Source organism: Lontra canadensis, unplaced genomic scaffold, assembly GCF_010015895.1.
Source record: "Lontra canadensis isolate GAN:19392208 unplaced genomic scaffold, GSC_riverotter_1.0 scaffold103, whole genome shotgun sequence".
In the NCBI taxonomy this organism is placed as follows: Eukaryota; Metazoa; Chordata; class Mammalia; order Carnivora; family Mustelidae; genus Lontra; species Lontra canadensis.
The window spans coordinates 5434359-5452419 of NW_022631097.1; the positions used below are offsets into that span (position 1 = coordinate 5434359).

Sequence of the window (18061 nt, forward strand, 5' to 3'; positions counted from 1 at the left end):
CTTCTGCCTGATGAGGGCGCTTTGGTAAACAGAGGAGTAGTGAGCAAGCAGAGCCCTGCTACCCAGCCTCCTTGCACCCACATTGGCCCCTGGAAGGGATGGGGCATGCCAAGTTGGCACCATTGCACACTTGTACTTCTTAACTGAAACTATGCTAAGGTGAGTAGTTTGAGTGCTAATAAGGATGATGTTTTTCCTCTTGGAATCCAAATTATCATTTCCTCTCATCACTCAACATGGGAGTGTGACCACCTCACATACTCCAGATTCGGAAACAATTTAATAACGTCTCTCTTTTTTTTTCCATTTTGATTTCCACCACAGAGTACATCTTTCAGGGACCTTCTGGCTTCTCAGCTGATCTTGTAAATACAGGATCAAATCACTGTTTCTCTGGACCCTCAGGGGAAAGGGGGAAAATGTTCCCACTCCTTTAACATCGGAAATAAAGAAAGCAGGCTCATTCTGTGCTTGGAACTAAGGCACTGAGTATCTCAAGAAAACACTGCCACGGCAGTCAGAGCCACAAGAGCCATTGAGAATTTCTCAGGGCAGCATGAGCAGCCATGAACCTCCAGCTGTGTGTTTTAGCAGGAATTAAAATCGTGCAGATTGTTCTGCGTGGCAGGGTCTCAATGAATGTGTTGTTTCCATATCTGAAACTTCTTTTCCCTTTTCTGTTTCTGTGTATTCATTTCTAAACACTTGCCTCTGGTTTTGTAGGTTACCCTGAGGTGGGCTGTGGGTCATATGCACGTTGTACTTTGGCTTTAGCACTTTTCTGCTCTGGGAGGTGAAGCCCTGAGCAGGTGGAGAGAGAGACATTGGGCCAAGCCCTGGAGCTGTTCACCTCCTGGAGTCCATGCTTCAGGTGGGCATTGGGTGTCTATGCACAACTTCATGGCCTTGGTATGCCACTCTTCTCTAAAATGGGTATAAATAAAAACCTTTTCACCAAGTTACTATTGAAGTACCTGAAATATCACTTAGAGCTATTAATTTCCTAAAACTCTAATGGTAATTTTGTAGTTATAAGAGTTTTTGTGGAGCACCTGGGTGGCTCAGTCAGTTGAGCATCTGCCTTTGGCTCAGGTCATGATCCCAGGGTCCTGGGATCAAGTCCTGCTTTGGGTTCCCTGTTCAGCTGGTGGGGGGGGGTGCGGGGTGTCTGCTTCTCCCTCTCCCTCTGCCTGCTGCCCTCCTCCTTGTGCTCTCTTTCTGTCAAATAAATAAATAGAATCTTAAAAAAAAAAGAAAAAGTTTTTGTAAATGAGAAAAATATATAATAGTGTTTCTCTTCTTTAACCTGAAAGCATTTTTATGTATCAAGTGAAAGTAAATGTTTCTCTATATTAAACATTTTTACTCTTTATTAATATTATTAAAGATTTTTGCGGTCACAGTTGTTCTGGTAGAGACGTTGTTGTGATATCTTTCTCAGTGTGAGAATGAAGAAAGGAAGAAAGGAAAGGAGGAAGACAGGTGGGCAGAAAGGATCCTTCCTGCCTCAGTGAAAAGGTGGAAAGCTTGGCGGAGGGTAGGTCAAGGACTCTTGGTGGTGTGTGGGGTGGGGGACGTGGGGGTGGGAGCAAATACATGGCAGGGATGGGTGGAAGGGAAAATGCAGGAGGACAGGTGTGTGTGGCAAGGGTGCTTAAAAGGAAATGTCGCTCTACCTGTTTGATGGAAAATAGATTCACCCAGGTGGCCAAGAGAAATCTGAGAGGAAACCAATTAAGAGTGAGGGCAGAGGTGCATGGGTGGCTCAGTTGGTTAAACCTCTGCCTTCTGCTCAGGTCATGATTCTGGAGTCCAAGGATCGAGCCCAGTGTCTGGCTCCTTGCTGCCGGCGGCTCGGGTCCACGGGCGGCTCCAGTGCAATGGCCGGTCTGGCTCCGACAAGAGCTGTCACACTCTCACAGCTCTTACAAGAGCTCTTACAGCTCTTACAGCCCTTAATGAGAGCTGCGACAGCTCCTATAGCTCTTACAAGAGCTGTCACAGCTCTCTTTCTTCTGCTCCTGCCGACTCTCCTTCTTCTGCTCCTGCCGACTCTTCTCTGCTGCTTCTTCCTTCTTCTTCTTCTTCTGACAGCTCTCCTTCCACTCTCTCCCACCAACCTTTATGGGGGTGGTTGAGCCCCGCCCCCTACACAGGTAGCCAATTGAATCCTCATTCACCCAGTGGATATACCCATGCCACACCGATTGGACGTCTTCACCCGGACTGCCCCGCCCCTACTTCCGGGGGTCCACAAGCTAGTTACTCTGGGAGGGGCAGGCCCTTACAGTACTCAGGTTTGGATTGAAGAAGTCCCCAAAATCACTTCACCTAGCTGCTTTTCACTGGAAGTCAACAAACAATTACTGAACCTTTCTTGTATATAATGTGTCCAGCAGTGACCTGGATGCTTTGTGGCTAAAGGAGCCATGATACATAGTTCCTGTTTCCAAGGAATTTATCATCTGTTTGGGGAGATAAGACCTGGACATGTAAAAAGGAGGTAATAAAAATAAATGATATTTCAAGACAATAATAGAAAAGGTGCCCACAAGGCACGATTAATTGCTGAGTTACAAGGATGATAAATGGACACTTGAAGCAGAGCCCAGTGTGCTTTTCAGAGCAGGACTTGAGTGAGATTTTTCATTTTTTGGCTTTTTTAAAAGTCACGGTAATTAAGGTATAATTTCTATACAGTGAAATTCACCCTTTTTCGGTGTGCAGACTGGCTTGACGATTTTGAGAAATGCATACAGCTGCATGCCATCTCGACACAGACCATTTTCGTCACCCCCGAGGTTCTCCCCTGTCCTTTTGTGGCCAGTTCCCTACCCTCTCCCAGCACCTGATGACCACTGGCCCGTTTTCTGTTCCCGTAGTTTTGCCTCTTCCAGAATGTCAGACAAATGGAATCATATATGTTGCATTCTTTTGTGTTTGACTTCTTTTGGGTTCTGCTTTTGAGCTTCACCCATGTCCTTTGTATGGCTGACTAGCATTTTATTGTATGGATGTCCCACAATTTGTGTATACTTTCACTCATTTCCTTGAGTTAGGTTTCAAAGGATGGGAAGATCTAGATGGAGGTGGTGGTGGGGAGGAAACAGGGTGGCTCAGAAGTAGAGTGGCATGAGTTAGAATAGAATGAGTTTCTGAGATACATCCTGCATCTGGGTAGAACCAGTAAATCAGAGAGGCAGCATCCTGAAGATGAGGCCTTATCTGCATTTTTATTATCGGTAAGTCCAGCTTAAGCCTTTCCTCTCCCTTTGTAACCAACCAGCAGTAATTTCTCCCTATCCTGGACTTCCATTATTCTGTCCATTCTTTGTTCATCTGACTATCTGTCCGCGTATCCATTCATTTACCCATCCATCATTTATCCATCCATTCTTCCATCTCCTATTTATTTATTCTGTTCATTCATTACTCAGCCTTCGAAGCATCAGGAACTGAGTTATAATCAGGTTAAAGAAATTATATAATTTAAACACATTATATAATCAGGTTAAACAAATTAAAAATCATAATCCCTGCCCCCTAGAAGTTCTTAGGTTAGTGGAGAACATAACAGAAACATCAACAATTAGCAGAAACACTTATATAATGATTTGAATTGTTATTTAACTTTCGATGTGCGTCCTTTAGGGCAGGAAGATCACCTTATCCTCCATTTCGGTGCCTTGAATATCCTGAGAGCAACAAGTATAAAAAGATAGTTGAAGCCTTTTAGATTAGTTTTGGTCTTTGGGAAGAGATGAAACCTATTTGTTTTGATGCTCATGTCTTTGCCCTTGTAGGAGGCCAGACAGAAGAAACTGGCCAAGACGGGGACCCTGAGTAGGCTATTTTAGCAGGTGTGGGGCTCAGGGGAAAAGTCACGGCTGACAGCAGTTAACATTTTACTTGGTACCTATTTGTGGTCAAGAAAATAGTTTGAGGGACGCCTGGGTGGCTCAGTTGGTTGGACGACTGCTTTCAGCTCAGGTCATGGTCTCGGAGTCCCGGGATCGAGTCCCGCATCGGGCTCCCAGCTCCACGGGGAGTCTGCTTCTCCCTCTGACCTTCTCCTCGCTCATGCTCTCTCTCACTGCCTCTCTTTCAAATAAATAAATAAAATCTTAAAAAAAAAAAAGAAAATAGTTTGAAAAAGGCCAATGAGACAGTCTGTTGTAATATACAATAGTTAATTCCATGAATTAAAAAAAAAACAAAAAACAAACATCAAATTCCACTGCATGGAGGTGGATGGACAAAGGCAACCCAGGATGTCCTTGGGTTCACTTGCGTTACACTAAGCCCAGGCGGTGTGAGGTGTAGCCAGGAGTAAGTTGGTGGAAGTTGGTGTGACACCATTGACTGATGGTGAGTCCCACACTGGCAAGTGTCTGACACTCCAGTCAGAAAAAATTCTGTTGCTTTTCTACATACTGTGACTTTCCTTTGTACATCTGTGCAGGTCCAGACCCAAATGTCCCCTCTTCCATGGAGCCCTTCATGGCTGATTAAGATGAATGAGCTTTTCTTTCCCTGAGCCACCCTGGCATTTCATGCTCACCACTTTTGAATTCTTATATATATATATTTTTAACCTTCTCAGAATTATTTACATACTACAAAAATTTTTTTCACATTAGATACTTTCACAGGTGTGTTTCTTACTACGTGGTTCCTTATTTTAAAGTTTTTAAAAAATAATATTTTATTTATTTATTTGACACAGAGAGAGAGAGAGATCACAAGTAGGCAGAGAGGCAGGCAGAAAGAGAAGGGGAAACAGGCTCCCTGCTGAGCAGAGCCTGATGTGGGACTCGATCCCAGGACCCTGAGATGACGACCGGAGCCGAAGGCAGAGGCTTAACCCACTGAGCCACCCAGGCACCCCCAGCCCCTTTTTAAAAATTTTTAAGTAATCTCTATAACTGATGTGGGGCTCGAATTTTCAACCCCGAGATCGAGTCATATGCTCTACTGACTGAGCCCTCCAGGAGTCCCCGGGCTTTCTTTTCTTAATAAATTACTTACTTTGGAATAATTTTAGAATTGAAGAAAAGTTGCAAAGATAATACAGGGTTTTGGTATGTCCGCTGGGAAAAAAAAAAAGCCAACCTCAAAGTAGGTTAGTAAATGTTTTATCCGCTATCTTAACCAAGGAGGATTGCCCAGGTAGGTATCTCAGATATTTCTGAAAGAAGTGCTCCAGAGCTGGTCAGCTCACAGGGGACTGCATGCAAGAAGCAGAAGGGGTGTGTGGGCTCACCTGAAGTCCTCAAAGCATAGTTGATGTCCCAGGGTTTGCTTGCTTGTAAAAATTAAGGCTTGCTGATTTCTGCATAGACACGGGAAAGACCTGTAGGTCTTCTTAACACATTCCGTTTCCTTTGTATCTGATTGTTCAGAAATACTGCCTGCATGGCTGCCCTCAACTGGTTTTCTGGATCTTGCTGTTGTTTGTTTCTGTTTGTGGTCACTCGAGAGGGTCTCAGGAGGCTGACCTCAGGCACTTACTGCGGTTTGAGCACACAGCTGTATTCTTCACCCAGCTTCCCTTATTTTAATATCTGACATAACTGGGGTGCATTAGTCAAAATAGTAATTAACGAAACTACACATTTTCTTCAGATTTCACCATTTATTTTCACCCCGAATGCCATATTTCTGCCCCAGGATCACGCACAGGATCCCACATTGTGTTTAGTTGTCATGGCTCTTTCATCTGTGACAATTTCTGTCTTTCCTTATTTATTTTTTATGAACGTAGCAGGTTTGAAGAGTACTACTAATCAATTATTCTATACAATGTCCTTCAGTCTGGGTTTGTCTGGTATTTTCCCACAATTAGAAATTGCAAGCTGTCTTCCGAAGGGACAGGTATCAGCAGTGTGCATTTCCACCAGTGGTGACAGTCCCTGTTGCGTTTGGTTTTGTTGTGGAATTTGGCCATTCCAGTGGGTGAGCAGTGGTACCTCCTTGTGACTTTAATTCGCATTTTTCTGATGACAGATGATGTTGACCATCTTTTCATAGGCTTATTTGTCATCCATATAATTTACTGGGGTGTCTTTTCAGATCTTTTGCCCATTTTAAAATGGGGTCATTTGTTTTTTTAAATTGGAGTACAGATGACATATATTAGTTTCACGTGTACAACACATTGATTCGACAATTCTGTATGTTACTCAGTGCAAGCCACGGTAAATGTCATCACCATCTGTCACCATACAACGTTATTGCAATACTGTGGTCTCTATTCCCCAAGCCGTACTTTCCCTCTCTGTGACTTCCTTATTTTGTAACTGGAAGTTTGTACCTCCTAACCCCCTTCATCTATTTCACCCATCCCCTACCCTCTGGAAACCACGAGTTTATTCTCTGCATTTATAAGTCTGTTTCTGTTTTTGTTTTGTTTGTTTGTGTTTTAGATTCCACATGTAAGTGAAATCATATGGTATTTGTTTCTCTCTCTGATCTCTTTTGAGCCTGCTACTTGACTTCATCATCTTGATGGGGTTCATCTGGGATTCGTTACATTCTGTATGGGCCTTGATTTCAATAGATGCTTAGTACACAATTTTTGAAAATCTTATTAAGGAGCACCTAGGTGGCTCCATTGGTTGAGTGTCTGACTCTCGATTTTGGCTCAGGTCATGTTCTCAGGATTGTGAGACTGAGCCCTGCATCGGACTCCCTGCTCAATGTGGAGTCTGTTTCTCTCCCTCTCTCTCTGCTGCTTCCCTTGCTTATACTCGCTCTCTGTCTCTCAGATAAATAAATCTTAAAAAAAAATAAATCTCATCTAAAAGAAAATAATTTTCCCTTTACCCTTTTAGACTCTTGACTGAGTCCCCTCTCCTTGAAATAAAAGATCAATTAACAGAAGTAAACAATGAATTTTTATTACATGTGTACATACACACAGGAACCCCACAAAGATAGGAGGCTCAGAAGGCAGCCCCATGACTAGTTCCTGAACTAAGAAAGGTCTGGGGCTTCATAGAGGGGCAGTGACTCACAGGAAGGCAAGGAGAGGAAATATTTGGCAAACAAAGGTTACCCCTCAGGTGATGAAGTTATTTCTGGCAATAGCTCTCTTCCTGGTATGGCCCCACTTCTAATGTAAGTTTCCCTTCCAAAAGGGTCACTGCTCTTGTTTTCAGAGCTTTTTCCGTGTCTGTAGTTTCTCAAAATAATCAACTCAAAATAATTCTCATGCCAAAGAGGCATATTTTGCGGTGGTGTCTTCTGCTACCTTTCACTAACGAGGCAGTGGGGTGAACTGGGAAGAGTCTCGGCTTCCACGTCTGGCAGACTGAGGTCAAAACCCCAGAGTCTGGTCCCAAGATTTTGGGAAAGCTATGAAACTTTTCAGACTCGGGCCACAAGCTTAAAACATGTGACTACTATCTCCTGATCATTGAGAGCAACTAGACTCTACAGACAGCGCCTGGCTTTTGGTAGTTACCGCATAAATAGCCGCTTTTATTGTTGTGGTTGTTATCAAATAGTTGAGTGAGCAATCACCTGTAAGTACATCTCTAAGGGGCTGGAAAGATTCCAGTGGATGGTTTTGATTTTCTAGGTCTTCTCCACGGCCTCAGATAGGTGGGCCCTTCCTCTGTAGTTGTGATGAGAACAGGGAGGCTAAGTCCAGGGGAGAGGGGAGCTCCATGCTCTATGCTCATTAGAAATTAGTGATGACACAGGGAAGTTAGCCTCAGGCAGACATCAACAAGGGTGTTGCTTTCAGATAAGCCGTTAAGCCATCCATTTGCTTTGTGTGGTCTTTGGTATCTGTGTTTTATGTTACAATAGGAAACAAAAGCCAAAAGAAGAAGAAGAAGAAGAAGAAGAAGAAGAAGAAGAAGAAGAAGAAGAAGAAGAAGAAGAAGCAGCAGCAGCAGCAGAAGCAGAAGAAGAAGACCAAAAATCAAGACAAAAGAAGACTGCAAGCCCAAAGAGCATGCAGCAGGCTTACCTTGTGCTCCCCCCCCACATGCCTCCCCCCACCAGCCTGAAGGGGAGACCAAGTCAGAACAGGCAGGGAAGAAGAAAACGGGAGGTTGCAGAGACCCATTGCTGGCCAGGTTGATGACACAAGTAAGATCCAGACTTCGCAGGCTCCACAGTTCTTTGGGCCACCTCTCCGTAGACCCCTGGTCCCTCCACAGTCTGTCCACTCTGGAAGCTAGTTACCAAAGCCAGAGGTCTGGTCTCCAGCATGAGGGAGTCTCTCTTTTAGAGGAAGGCCACGGGGCTCCACTTGTCATCCTCGCCCTTGGCTCTGTGGCTTCTGTCTGGGCCTGGGCATCCAGTACGGTGAGCTCATGTGTTGTTGACCTCAGATGGCCCATGACCATGAGGATGCTCTTGGATGCATTAATATCTTCACATTCCTACTGTTGCAGATTTCTCCTCCTTTAGTGCCTATGGTTCTTGATCACGTTGCTTTGGAGAATGAAGAGGTAGACCAGAGGAGGAGTGGTGGGCAGCAAAGCAAAGTTTACTGAGCAGGAGTATGAAGCTCCCGAAGAGGGAGGGAACCCGAGAGAGATGCCATTGGAGTCTCTAAATTTAGGGGTTTTTATGAGCTCTTTTACAGAAAGATCTTAAGCAACCAGGATGTGCTGAGTCGTGACAATCAGGGCTTTGATCATGCATGTGTCTACCTATTATGTTAATGTCTATGTGCTGATAGTCTTTTTGGGCTGACATCTGGGGGCTTCTGTCTTAATTGCCCCTAGCTCGTATGAGTGACAAATGCTCTGCATTAATTGTTTTATTTTAGGATGTTTTGCAGAACTTATTTCTGCAAAGTCTGCAAAACAGAAGGCTAGCATGGTCCTAGTCTAAGTTGCAAAACAGGTCATTAGTGCTGGTCCATCTTAGCTGTCCCAACTCCATATTTTCTTGTTGGGGACCCTGGCCCTGACTACCTAACTATCCACCTAACTCCTAACAGCACTAGCCTTATCTTGGTGTTTTTAACACTGATCTTGAGCTGTAGTTGGAAAGCCTGCTTCTCTAGCAAGGCTGCCTTTCCTTTCCTTTCTACGTTCAGACCAGGCAACTGACAAAAAAGCTTGTCTGTTTCTTCTAGGACCTTACTGAAGTCCACTAGAGGACACCAATACCACCGACATCCTGATATTTTTTTTGACGTCCTAAAGCGCCAGTTTCTATGGACAAGTGGAAGAAACCCAGAGATGGGCAGAAACCTTTCATTTCAACCTGCTTGCTTTGCTGTCATTGAAGATGATTGCAATCTCCTAATTGGACATGGTTGGGGGTGGTCCTCACTGCTCCTTGTCCACCTTGACTCAGCTCAGGTTTCACACTTTAGGACTGGCAACTTTTTTTTTTTTTTTAAAGATTTATTTAAGAGAGAGAGAGAGAGGGGGAGAGAGATTGCACATGTGCAGGGATAGGAGCAGAGGGAGAGCATGCATCTCCATCAGATTCCCTGCTGGGTGTGGAGCCAACACACTGCTCCATCTCATGACCCCAAGATCACAACCTGAGCTGAAACCAGGAGTCAGACGCTCAACTGACTGCACCACCCAGGCTCCCCTAGGACTCGCAAGTTATAATATTCCACTTCTGGGAATCCGTTTCTCTCTACATTAGTGTTCATTCGTCAGCTTGGACTATTGTAACAAACTACCATAGATTGGGTGGATTAAACAACAGACCTGTATTTCTCTCAGTTCTGGGAGCTGAGAAGTCCAAGATCAAGGTACTGACTGATTAGGTTCCCCAGTAGGGGGCCTGCTTCCTGACTTGCAGAGAGCTGTCTTCTTGCTGTGTCTATACATGATGAAGAGTGAGTGATCTGGTCTCTCTTCCTCCTCCTTTTTTTTTTTTTTTTTTAATTCCCAGCCTGGCCTCACTCCCTCTCTTCCTCTTCTTAAAAGGATACTAATTAAAAGGATACTAATTCCATCACAAAGGCACCATGCTTATCACTTCCCTAAAACTTCCAAATATCGTTGTAATGGAGGGTGGGGCTTCAGGATCTGAATATTGGGGGTAGGGTGGGGAGACACAAACATTTCAGTTCATAATAATCTGGAATCTTTTTTATAACCTCCTGGAATTTTCCTTTATAATTAGCCATTCTTTTCTCCTGGGTGGGATTTTACCTTGGCCCCCATGCCACAGTAGGCCACTCATGCATGAGGACAGTCCCCATCTCCTCGGCCTCACTGTTGTGTCCCTGGTGCCTGGTATTAGCTGATGCTTACTAAACGTTGTTGACCAAATGCCCCATGCTGCAAGTCCTGGAAAAACAGATTGGAATGTGACCTGGTTCTTGTTCTCGAGGAACTCAGGAGAAGAGGAAGATCCTTATAGAATATTTTCCATCTGATGTGATAAATTTTACTAACAGACATGTGTGATTTTGAGAGGCAGACAGGGAAGAGTGTGCATTCTGCCTGGGGTGGGAGAGATCAAGAAAACTTCACAAGAGAAAGCGATGCTATTATCAAGTCCTTATATCACTGAAGTAATGAATGCCAAAAGAAATTAGGCAGGGGATAGACGTTATAAACACTGGGCTTTGTGCATTTGTATAAATGTGTATAATAAGATGTCATCACCATGAGGAGGCTTCACCTCTGCTTGAACAGTTTGCTGTGGTGTATAGCAATGCCAGTTTGTGCACTGGCTGGGTCCCGGGAGAGGGAAGCTGGGCACCTGATCTGCACTTCTAACCTGCTGGGGGATTGATACCGCCCAGCATGGGGGCCGCTGGCGTAGGGTAGTGATGCTCAAAGTGAACGCATGCGCCAGAGTCTCTGGAGGTTGGTTGAAATGTGCACGGCTGGGCCCCCCACCCTCATCAGTTCTGACCCAGCAGGTGTGCAGTGGGGCCGAGAAGTTGTGTTTCTAGCACGTCCCAGGTGATGCTGTTGCTCCTGCTGCTGCTGGTCTGTGACCAAACTTTGAGAATCACTGGTGGGTAAGATAGATCACCCCTGATTTCTTGGCTTTTCTGAGAAACAGGGTATCCCACGTGGATCCCTGGCCCAGGTGAGGAAAACCTCTCTCTCCCAATGCCAGACCTTGGTTTCTTTAAATCATGTTAAGAGAACACTTGCTAAAATGAATAGTGCATTTCTTTACTTTCTTAATGAGAAGTTTCTGAATACCCTTGGACCCTATCTTGATGACTCAGGATTGTCCTAAGGAACATCCATCACGGCTCTGTGGAGTCATGCAAGGGGCTGATATTTGAACTGGCGAACACCAAGCAGCAGTGGCCAGTCCGGTCAGCCCAGGGTCCTGTCCTCCAATGAAGACAGGGCCCGGAAGCCTGCATTTTGGCAGGTCCTAACCTAGCAGTCCCTGGCTCATGGGGGGGGCGGTCCCGGGGTACCCAAGACAGGGTCAGAGGAGGCCAGCTGCAGAGGGCTGCTTGGGAGCTTGGGATGGTGGCGTTTTACCAGTTGGTATGGGAACGTTTCCGTATTTTAACGACAGTAGGGTTGCACTACACATATCAGCCCTGAACACATACGAGTTCTGTGACTGCCCAGTTCAATACTGGGCGGGTTTTATCATTTAGTGTTTTCTTCTTATTAGCAAGTCCTTAGCCATCATTCATTGTTGACTTGGATTCACTCGTTGAACAACTGCCAAGCACTTGGGTTCAGACAATCAGGCATTCAGTGAGCTGCTGCTCAGCCTAGAAATTACTCCGGGTCCTTTACTTTTCTGAGACTCAGTATTTTCTTGGGAAAATTTGAGGGCATTCTTGCCCTTCTGATATTGCAGAGTAGTGAGGATAAAATGGAAAAGTATGCAAAAACTCTCTCTCTTTTCTTTTAAAGGTTGATTTATTTAGAGAGAGAGAGTGTGAGAGCATGGGGAGGGGCAGCAGGAGAGGGAGAGAGGATCTCAAGCAGACTCCCTGCTGGAGCCTCATGTGGGGCTTGATCATGACTCTGAGATCATGACTGGAGTGGAAATGGAGAGTCAGATGCTTAACTGATGGAGCCACCTGAGAGCCCTGCAAAAGGTCTTTAAAGTGGTTACATGTTAGACAAACGAAAGGGATTTTTTTTTTTTTTAACCGTCAAGTGTTAGAAATAGGATCTTCAGACAGTGGCTTGATGCTGTCATTGAAGTGGCATTTTCTCAGATAGTTTCAGCCTGGTATCCTATAGTGAATGCTCTTCTCTATCAAGTTATAAACTGAATCTGAAAAGAAGGGCTAGCAGCGATATTATTAATAAACCTTTGCTCAGGATGGAAAGAGGAGGCTCTTGTTTTCTTTAAGTAGCAGGCAAAAGCTTTATTCTCCCAAAATAATCATTTTTCATTGCTATTCTCTTGCTTCCAGCTGTTCTTTATTTTGCAGTGCATACAGTTTAGGTGAGATTGTGAGTGACAAAGGTATGTGCTTTTTGGCTGACAGTGGGTATGAGGCTAAGGTGTATCAGCCACAAACTGGCTTCATGGCCACTGGTCATTGGTCCTCCATCTGTGAGGGTCATTGTGTCTTTCTGCATGGGCAAAAGGACAGGATATATATATATATTTACGTTTTATTTATTTAAGTAATCTCTACACCCAATGTAGGTCTTGAACTCATGACCCTGAGTCCAAGAGTTGCATGCTCTTCCAACTGAGCCAGCCAGGTGCCCCAGGAAAGGATTGATTTAAAGGCACCCTTTCAAAATAGCTTTTCTTTTGTGCTGGTTTGCCATAGGGCTGGGTCCTGGGTCTGTGTCCCAGCAAGCATGTGATTTATGGTCTAATCTCATTTCTCGTAATCTCTAATCTCCTTTTTTTCCTCTGCCTTTCAGAAGGGTATAGCTGAATCAGGCTGGAAACCAGTTAAAAGGCCTGGAGAGGGGCTTCCTTGGTGAGATGGTCTTGTTCTGTGGACAGGTCCATCTCGGCTGGTGATACTGAGTTTGGAAGACACTGCTTGAATCCAGCTGTGCCCGAGAATATATGGGGAAAAACCTCTAAACAGAATTCAGTCTGACTTGTCAATTCTATCTCTACCTTTGCCAGGAACTCACTGGGTGATCTTGAATAAGTTTTCAACATATCCACATCCAGGTTTTCACTCCGAGCCAGCCTTTCCTGCTCAGGGAGGTTGGGGAGCTACCTCTGTATGTGTGTGTGGCACCGCATGTTCCCAGAACCCAATAGGAGCACGTGGTCTGGAAATCATTTTTTCCTGACCTCTATTTCTTTTTGATTGAACATGCTCTACTGATTTGGTTCATTTGGTTGCTAGTTGCAGCCATGACACTTTGATGTTTGGGGGTTGAGAAGAGTGGAGACCTCAAAGTTGAGAGGTCCGAGAAAACGCCGTGGTGTCATTACTCTCATCTGCATGAAATTTATCAGTGCACTTTATTCGTCACAGGGAAGACAAATCCTAGAAGTACTAGGGATGGCGAGTGGAGGGGCTGCTGAAAGGAATCTGTTTATTCGCCGATCTGTTTGAGTGTTGGTCGGCTGTCTGCAGGGTGTGGATTTGAGTTAGGTGCCGGGGACATGCTGATGAGCACGATGTGAACTTCTAGCCCAGGGGAAGACATAGACAGGTAGACAGGCCTTTCCAGAGTGGTGGGGAAGGACAACAGCAGGGAAGGTAGAGGAGACACATGCAAAATGTGCTCCCTGCCCCCCCACCCTGCCCTCCCCCATCCCCAGTCCTGGTGGTCAGAGAAGGCTTCCTGGAGGAACCATGTCTGAGACTGAATGAAGACTGAGTCAGGCATTGAAGGGTGGGGGGTGGGTGCGTCAGGAGTGTTCAGGGCAAGGGGACAGTGTGGGCAGAAGCCAGGAGAGTGCTGAAGCTGTGAGGAGGGCTGGGGGTATACCAGTCTGGCTGGCACTGGAGAGGGGAGACAGAATCGACTGGAAAGCCTGGCCTCGCTAAGCAATTTGAACTTCAGGTCGAGGTGGGGGAGAGTCCTCTGAAGGATTTTGAAGTGCCGCAGTGATCGGCCCTAGAGCACTTTGACTCTGGCTTCACTGAGGAGAGTGGCGTGGAGATGAGAGTGACTATGCCGAAGAAGCAAGGAAGCATCAAAGGAGAGGAATGGGGCGAAGCCGGGGAGGGTGGCCGTCAGGGAGGAGGGAGGCGGATCTCTCAGGTGAGACTTGTGGAAGGTGGGGCTAAGGGAGAAAGGCCAGCGTGCTGCTCAACCTCCTTGTTGGGGAAACTGGTGGATGAGGAATGTGGGAGGAGGAGAGAGAGACGTAATTGCTTTAATTTGTGGCCATGCTGGTTTGAAGTGGCTTTGAGACCATCAAGAGCAGGTGTCTAGTGGTAGTTGGACCTAAGGGCGTGGCCCTGTGACGTGAGAGAAGCAAGTCATTGACTGGTGCTCTGGGGACCCGATGCTTCAGTGAATGATGAGGAGCTGAGGGGAGATGACAGAAATTTGTCTTGAAGAGAACTTTTCCGAACATTGGCGTGGAAGGAGCAGGCAGGGGAGGAGAAAGCTATGAATGCCGTGGAGAAGGGAGCAGGGAAGCTGGAGGAAACCTGGGAGTGTGGTCGCCCAGAGGCACTGGGATAGGAGTTCGCCAGATGGAGAGCAGTCAGCAGGGCTGAATGCTGCCAGGGCCCAAGTAAGGCAAGGGCTCTGAAGGTTTATTGTGCAACACAAGCCTGGGGAGACCCTGAAGGGAACAGCTGTGTGGAGGCCGGGGACAGAAGATGCAGAGCGGCACTAATGGGACAGAGAAGCCAATGGGCAAGGAAAACTCATCTGCAAGGGAGGGTTGGGAAGAAGCTATTGAAAAATGAGTGAAAGTACAGAAAATGGAGGCTGAAAGAGGAATGCTATCTACCACATAAGGACTGGTCATGCCCTTGTGGGCCAAGTTAAAGTTAGAATATACACACCTTAGCAGTAAAACCCATCTATCTCATTCACTCTCCTTCAGCTCAGTTCTGAGCTTTCTTCCACATGGTGCCCTAAGCTCAGACCTCCAGCAGCCTATAGCCTCTGTTTCCCATCCTTGCACGCTGTGCTTCCGGGCTGGTGCCCTGGGCCCCTTTGGATCTGAGTGAGACCCTATACACTGAGGCCCTGCCCAGGCATGACACCATGGTGCTTTCTCCCCGAGAGCCTGGCAGACCAACAGACAAGGCTGGTGCAGGACCTCGCCTTCTGGAATATGAGTTTTGAATAAACAGATGGAATCCTAAGCATCATATATTGAAACAAACTCAGGATAGAGTTACTGCACTATTTTGTTGTGTTTTTTAGGTTGGGTAGTTACTTGTACTTCCAAACGCACATTCTGGGTGGAGAAGGTTCTGGGGAAACTGGAAAAGGTGAGTTACCATAGGTCTTCACTCCTTCCCTTCAGCCACCCTACCCCTCCCTCTAGCTTTTCTCAACTGGCTCCTGGCCTGTTGGGTCATGTCTCATTCATTCATTCTCTCCTTCAACAAAAGTATTCTGAGGATCTATGTCCCTGGCTGTGATTGGCACTAAGAATTCAAAGATGAAGGTGAACACTATGACTGGGTTGAATTCAGAACCACGAAGTGTCTCAGGTGTTACACTAATATTCCCAATGTCAATATAGAGTTTCACTATAGAGAAGCTTCTATCATTAAATCTAATTCAAGGGCTCCTGGGTGGCTCAGTGGGTTAAGCCTCTGCCTTTGGCTCAGGTCATGATCTCAGGGTCCTGGGATTGAGTCCTGAATCAAGCTCTCTGCTTAGCAGGGAGCCTGGTTCCTCCTCGTCTCTCTCTCTGCCTACTTGTGATCTCTCAAATAAATAAATAAAATCTATTTAAATCTAATTCAGCTGGGAAATTGAAAACCTTAGAAGATAATTGAGGCCCTATAATCCTAACTGTATGATTTTTTTTGGTGTGATTATTTATTTTAATTTATATTTTCTTAGAGAGATAGAGTGCTTTTTGGTGAAATTATTTATTTTTATTTTTATTTTTTAGAGAGGGAGAGAGAGAGTGTGCACAAGTGGGGTGGAGGGGCAGAGGCAGAGAGAGAGAGAGAGAGAGAGAAACCTTAGCAGGCTCCACAACTAACATGGAGCCTGACACGGAGCTCTATCTCACAACCCCAAGATCTTGAGCTGAGCTGAAACCATGAGTCAGACGCTTAACCGACTGAGCCACCCAGGCACCCCTTGATGAGATAATTTAAGAGTAATTGATAGGGAAAACAAAATGTAGGCATTCTTTCTGAGAGGTCTTCTTCAGATAAAAGGAAGAATGTCTGAATTTTGATGTAAGGTTTTGTTTCTAGACTGTATTTCTGACAAATTAGTCTCACGGGAAACCAAATTTTGCAAAGGATAATGTGTAAGCCTACACATTCTTGGATATAGCAGGCTCTCGGTAAACCTTTGTTAAATAATGAGAGAATGCATGAAAGGAGTTTCCCTCTGATTTTAGTAGTCAGGCTGTCCTGAAAATTGAAGCTTACTATAATCATAGCAATTTTCTGCCTTTGAATTAAGGCTGGGGACCCGCTCTCCAGTTAGTACCTACAGAAGTACAGTCAATAAACAGAGTAGCTGCTGGTGGTTTCTAACTCTTCTCATCTTAGACTTGGTCAACTCTGTCTTTATGGGGGACTTCATTAACTTCACTACCTGGAACTCTGGAAATTGTACATCCTCAAGTAATTGCAGGACACCCTGTGTTGAGAAATCCACGATATCTTTCTCTTCACTTCCAGATGCAATTCTAGCTCTTTCTGGCAGGCTTTATTTGCCTGGTTGCACCCTTGTGGTTTAGGAACTGGTCCCTGTGTAAGGAGGTACCATTCTCCTTCCCAAGGAGCTTTGGGGATCTCTGATGTCCAGACAAGGCTGATGTCAGGATCAGGTGATAGGTGTGGGTAGAGGAGAGACTATGGTTCATCTCATCATTCTTTTAGATCTAAGGTCCCTTGTGAAATGTAAACACCTGGAAAGCATCAATCCCCATTTCGCAGAGATCAGTTGAGAGGAAGGTGGGGGGAATGAGGAGCTGAGAGCATGTGGGCTTGCAGGGAAGGAGGGAAACTGTGCTGTCTGGGGCAGGCCAGAGAGACAAGTGAGCCTCATGGCTTTGCTTCTTTCCCACCCTGTGCCTGGACACTTGAGGGAGAAGGCTAGTTGACTTTGGTGCTCCCTATGAAGACCCTCATTATTAAGTTAAAATCCACCTAATGAAGAAGCAAATTTAAGAAGCCAAACTCTTTCAAGTTTGTGTGTTTGAGAAGATGCAATTAGAATTAGTGATGGTAATGCCAAAATGCCATCTAAGTCAGAAGCTTGTGCTCCCAAACATCCAGTGAGGTTAGTGAGGAGTGAGAGAAAAGTCATCTTCACCTTCACCTCCAGCGCATATTGAGGTCTAGGGAGATGGGTGTGGGATTGGAAAGTAGGGATGATTTGATTTAGAAGAGGATTAGACAAGGGCGTTACGTGGAAAGTGGTAAGCAGATCTGAAGAAATTTCACAGTAGGGAAACAACCAAAAAGCCTAGAAGAAAGCGGATTGAAATCAGAGAGGATGTTTGCCATTAGGGAAGGCTTCCTGCCTGTGTTACACTGGGAGGCTCCAGGTGGGTTTCCCACAAAGATGGCAGTCCTCCTTCTGTGACTAATGGGAATATGTATTTGGTGGCAGGCATCACACCAGTGCTGTGGGGTGACTCTAGCCAGGGTCTCTGACCTATGGGAACCACAAAAGGGCGCCGTGTGGAACGACTTGAGTTGAGGGTCATTGACTGCTATCATCTCTCAAAGCCATTCAGTGGAGGGAAGAGATTACTCTCATATAAAACAGTTTTCAAAAATCAATGTGGCAAGGAACACTCCACAGTTTGAAATTGGCCCAGCTGACATTGACTGCACCGGTCTCCTTTTCTCCAACTATTTCCTTAACCTTTTCCTGCATATTCTGGGCTCTGGATCTGGCCCCGATCACACTTCTCTCTCTCTCTCTCTCAATAGATTTTATTTTTCAAGTTCACAATAAAATGGGTCGAAAGTCTAGAGTTCCTTACCCCCGCCCCCTGTCCAGCCACTCCCACCATGAACCTCCTACACCGG

The 18061-nt window shown here is 45.6% G+C and overlaps 1 protein-coding gene across 2 annotated transcripts in view; it reads left to right on the forward strand.

Moving 5' to 3' along the window:
* ATP8A2 (ATPase phospholipid transporting 8A2) overlaps positions 1-18061 on the forward strand; it is a 587617-nt gene that overhangs the window by 16792 nt on the left and 552764 nt on the right. The gene's annotated exons all lie outside the window — the stretch shown is intronic.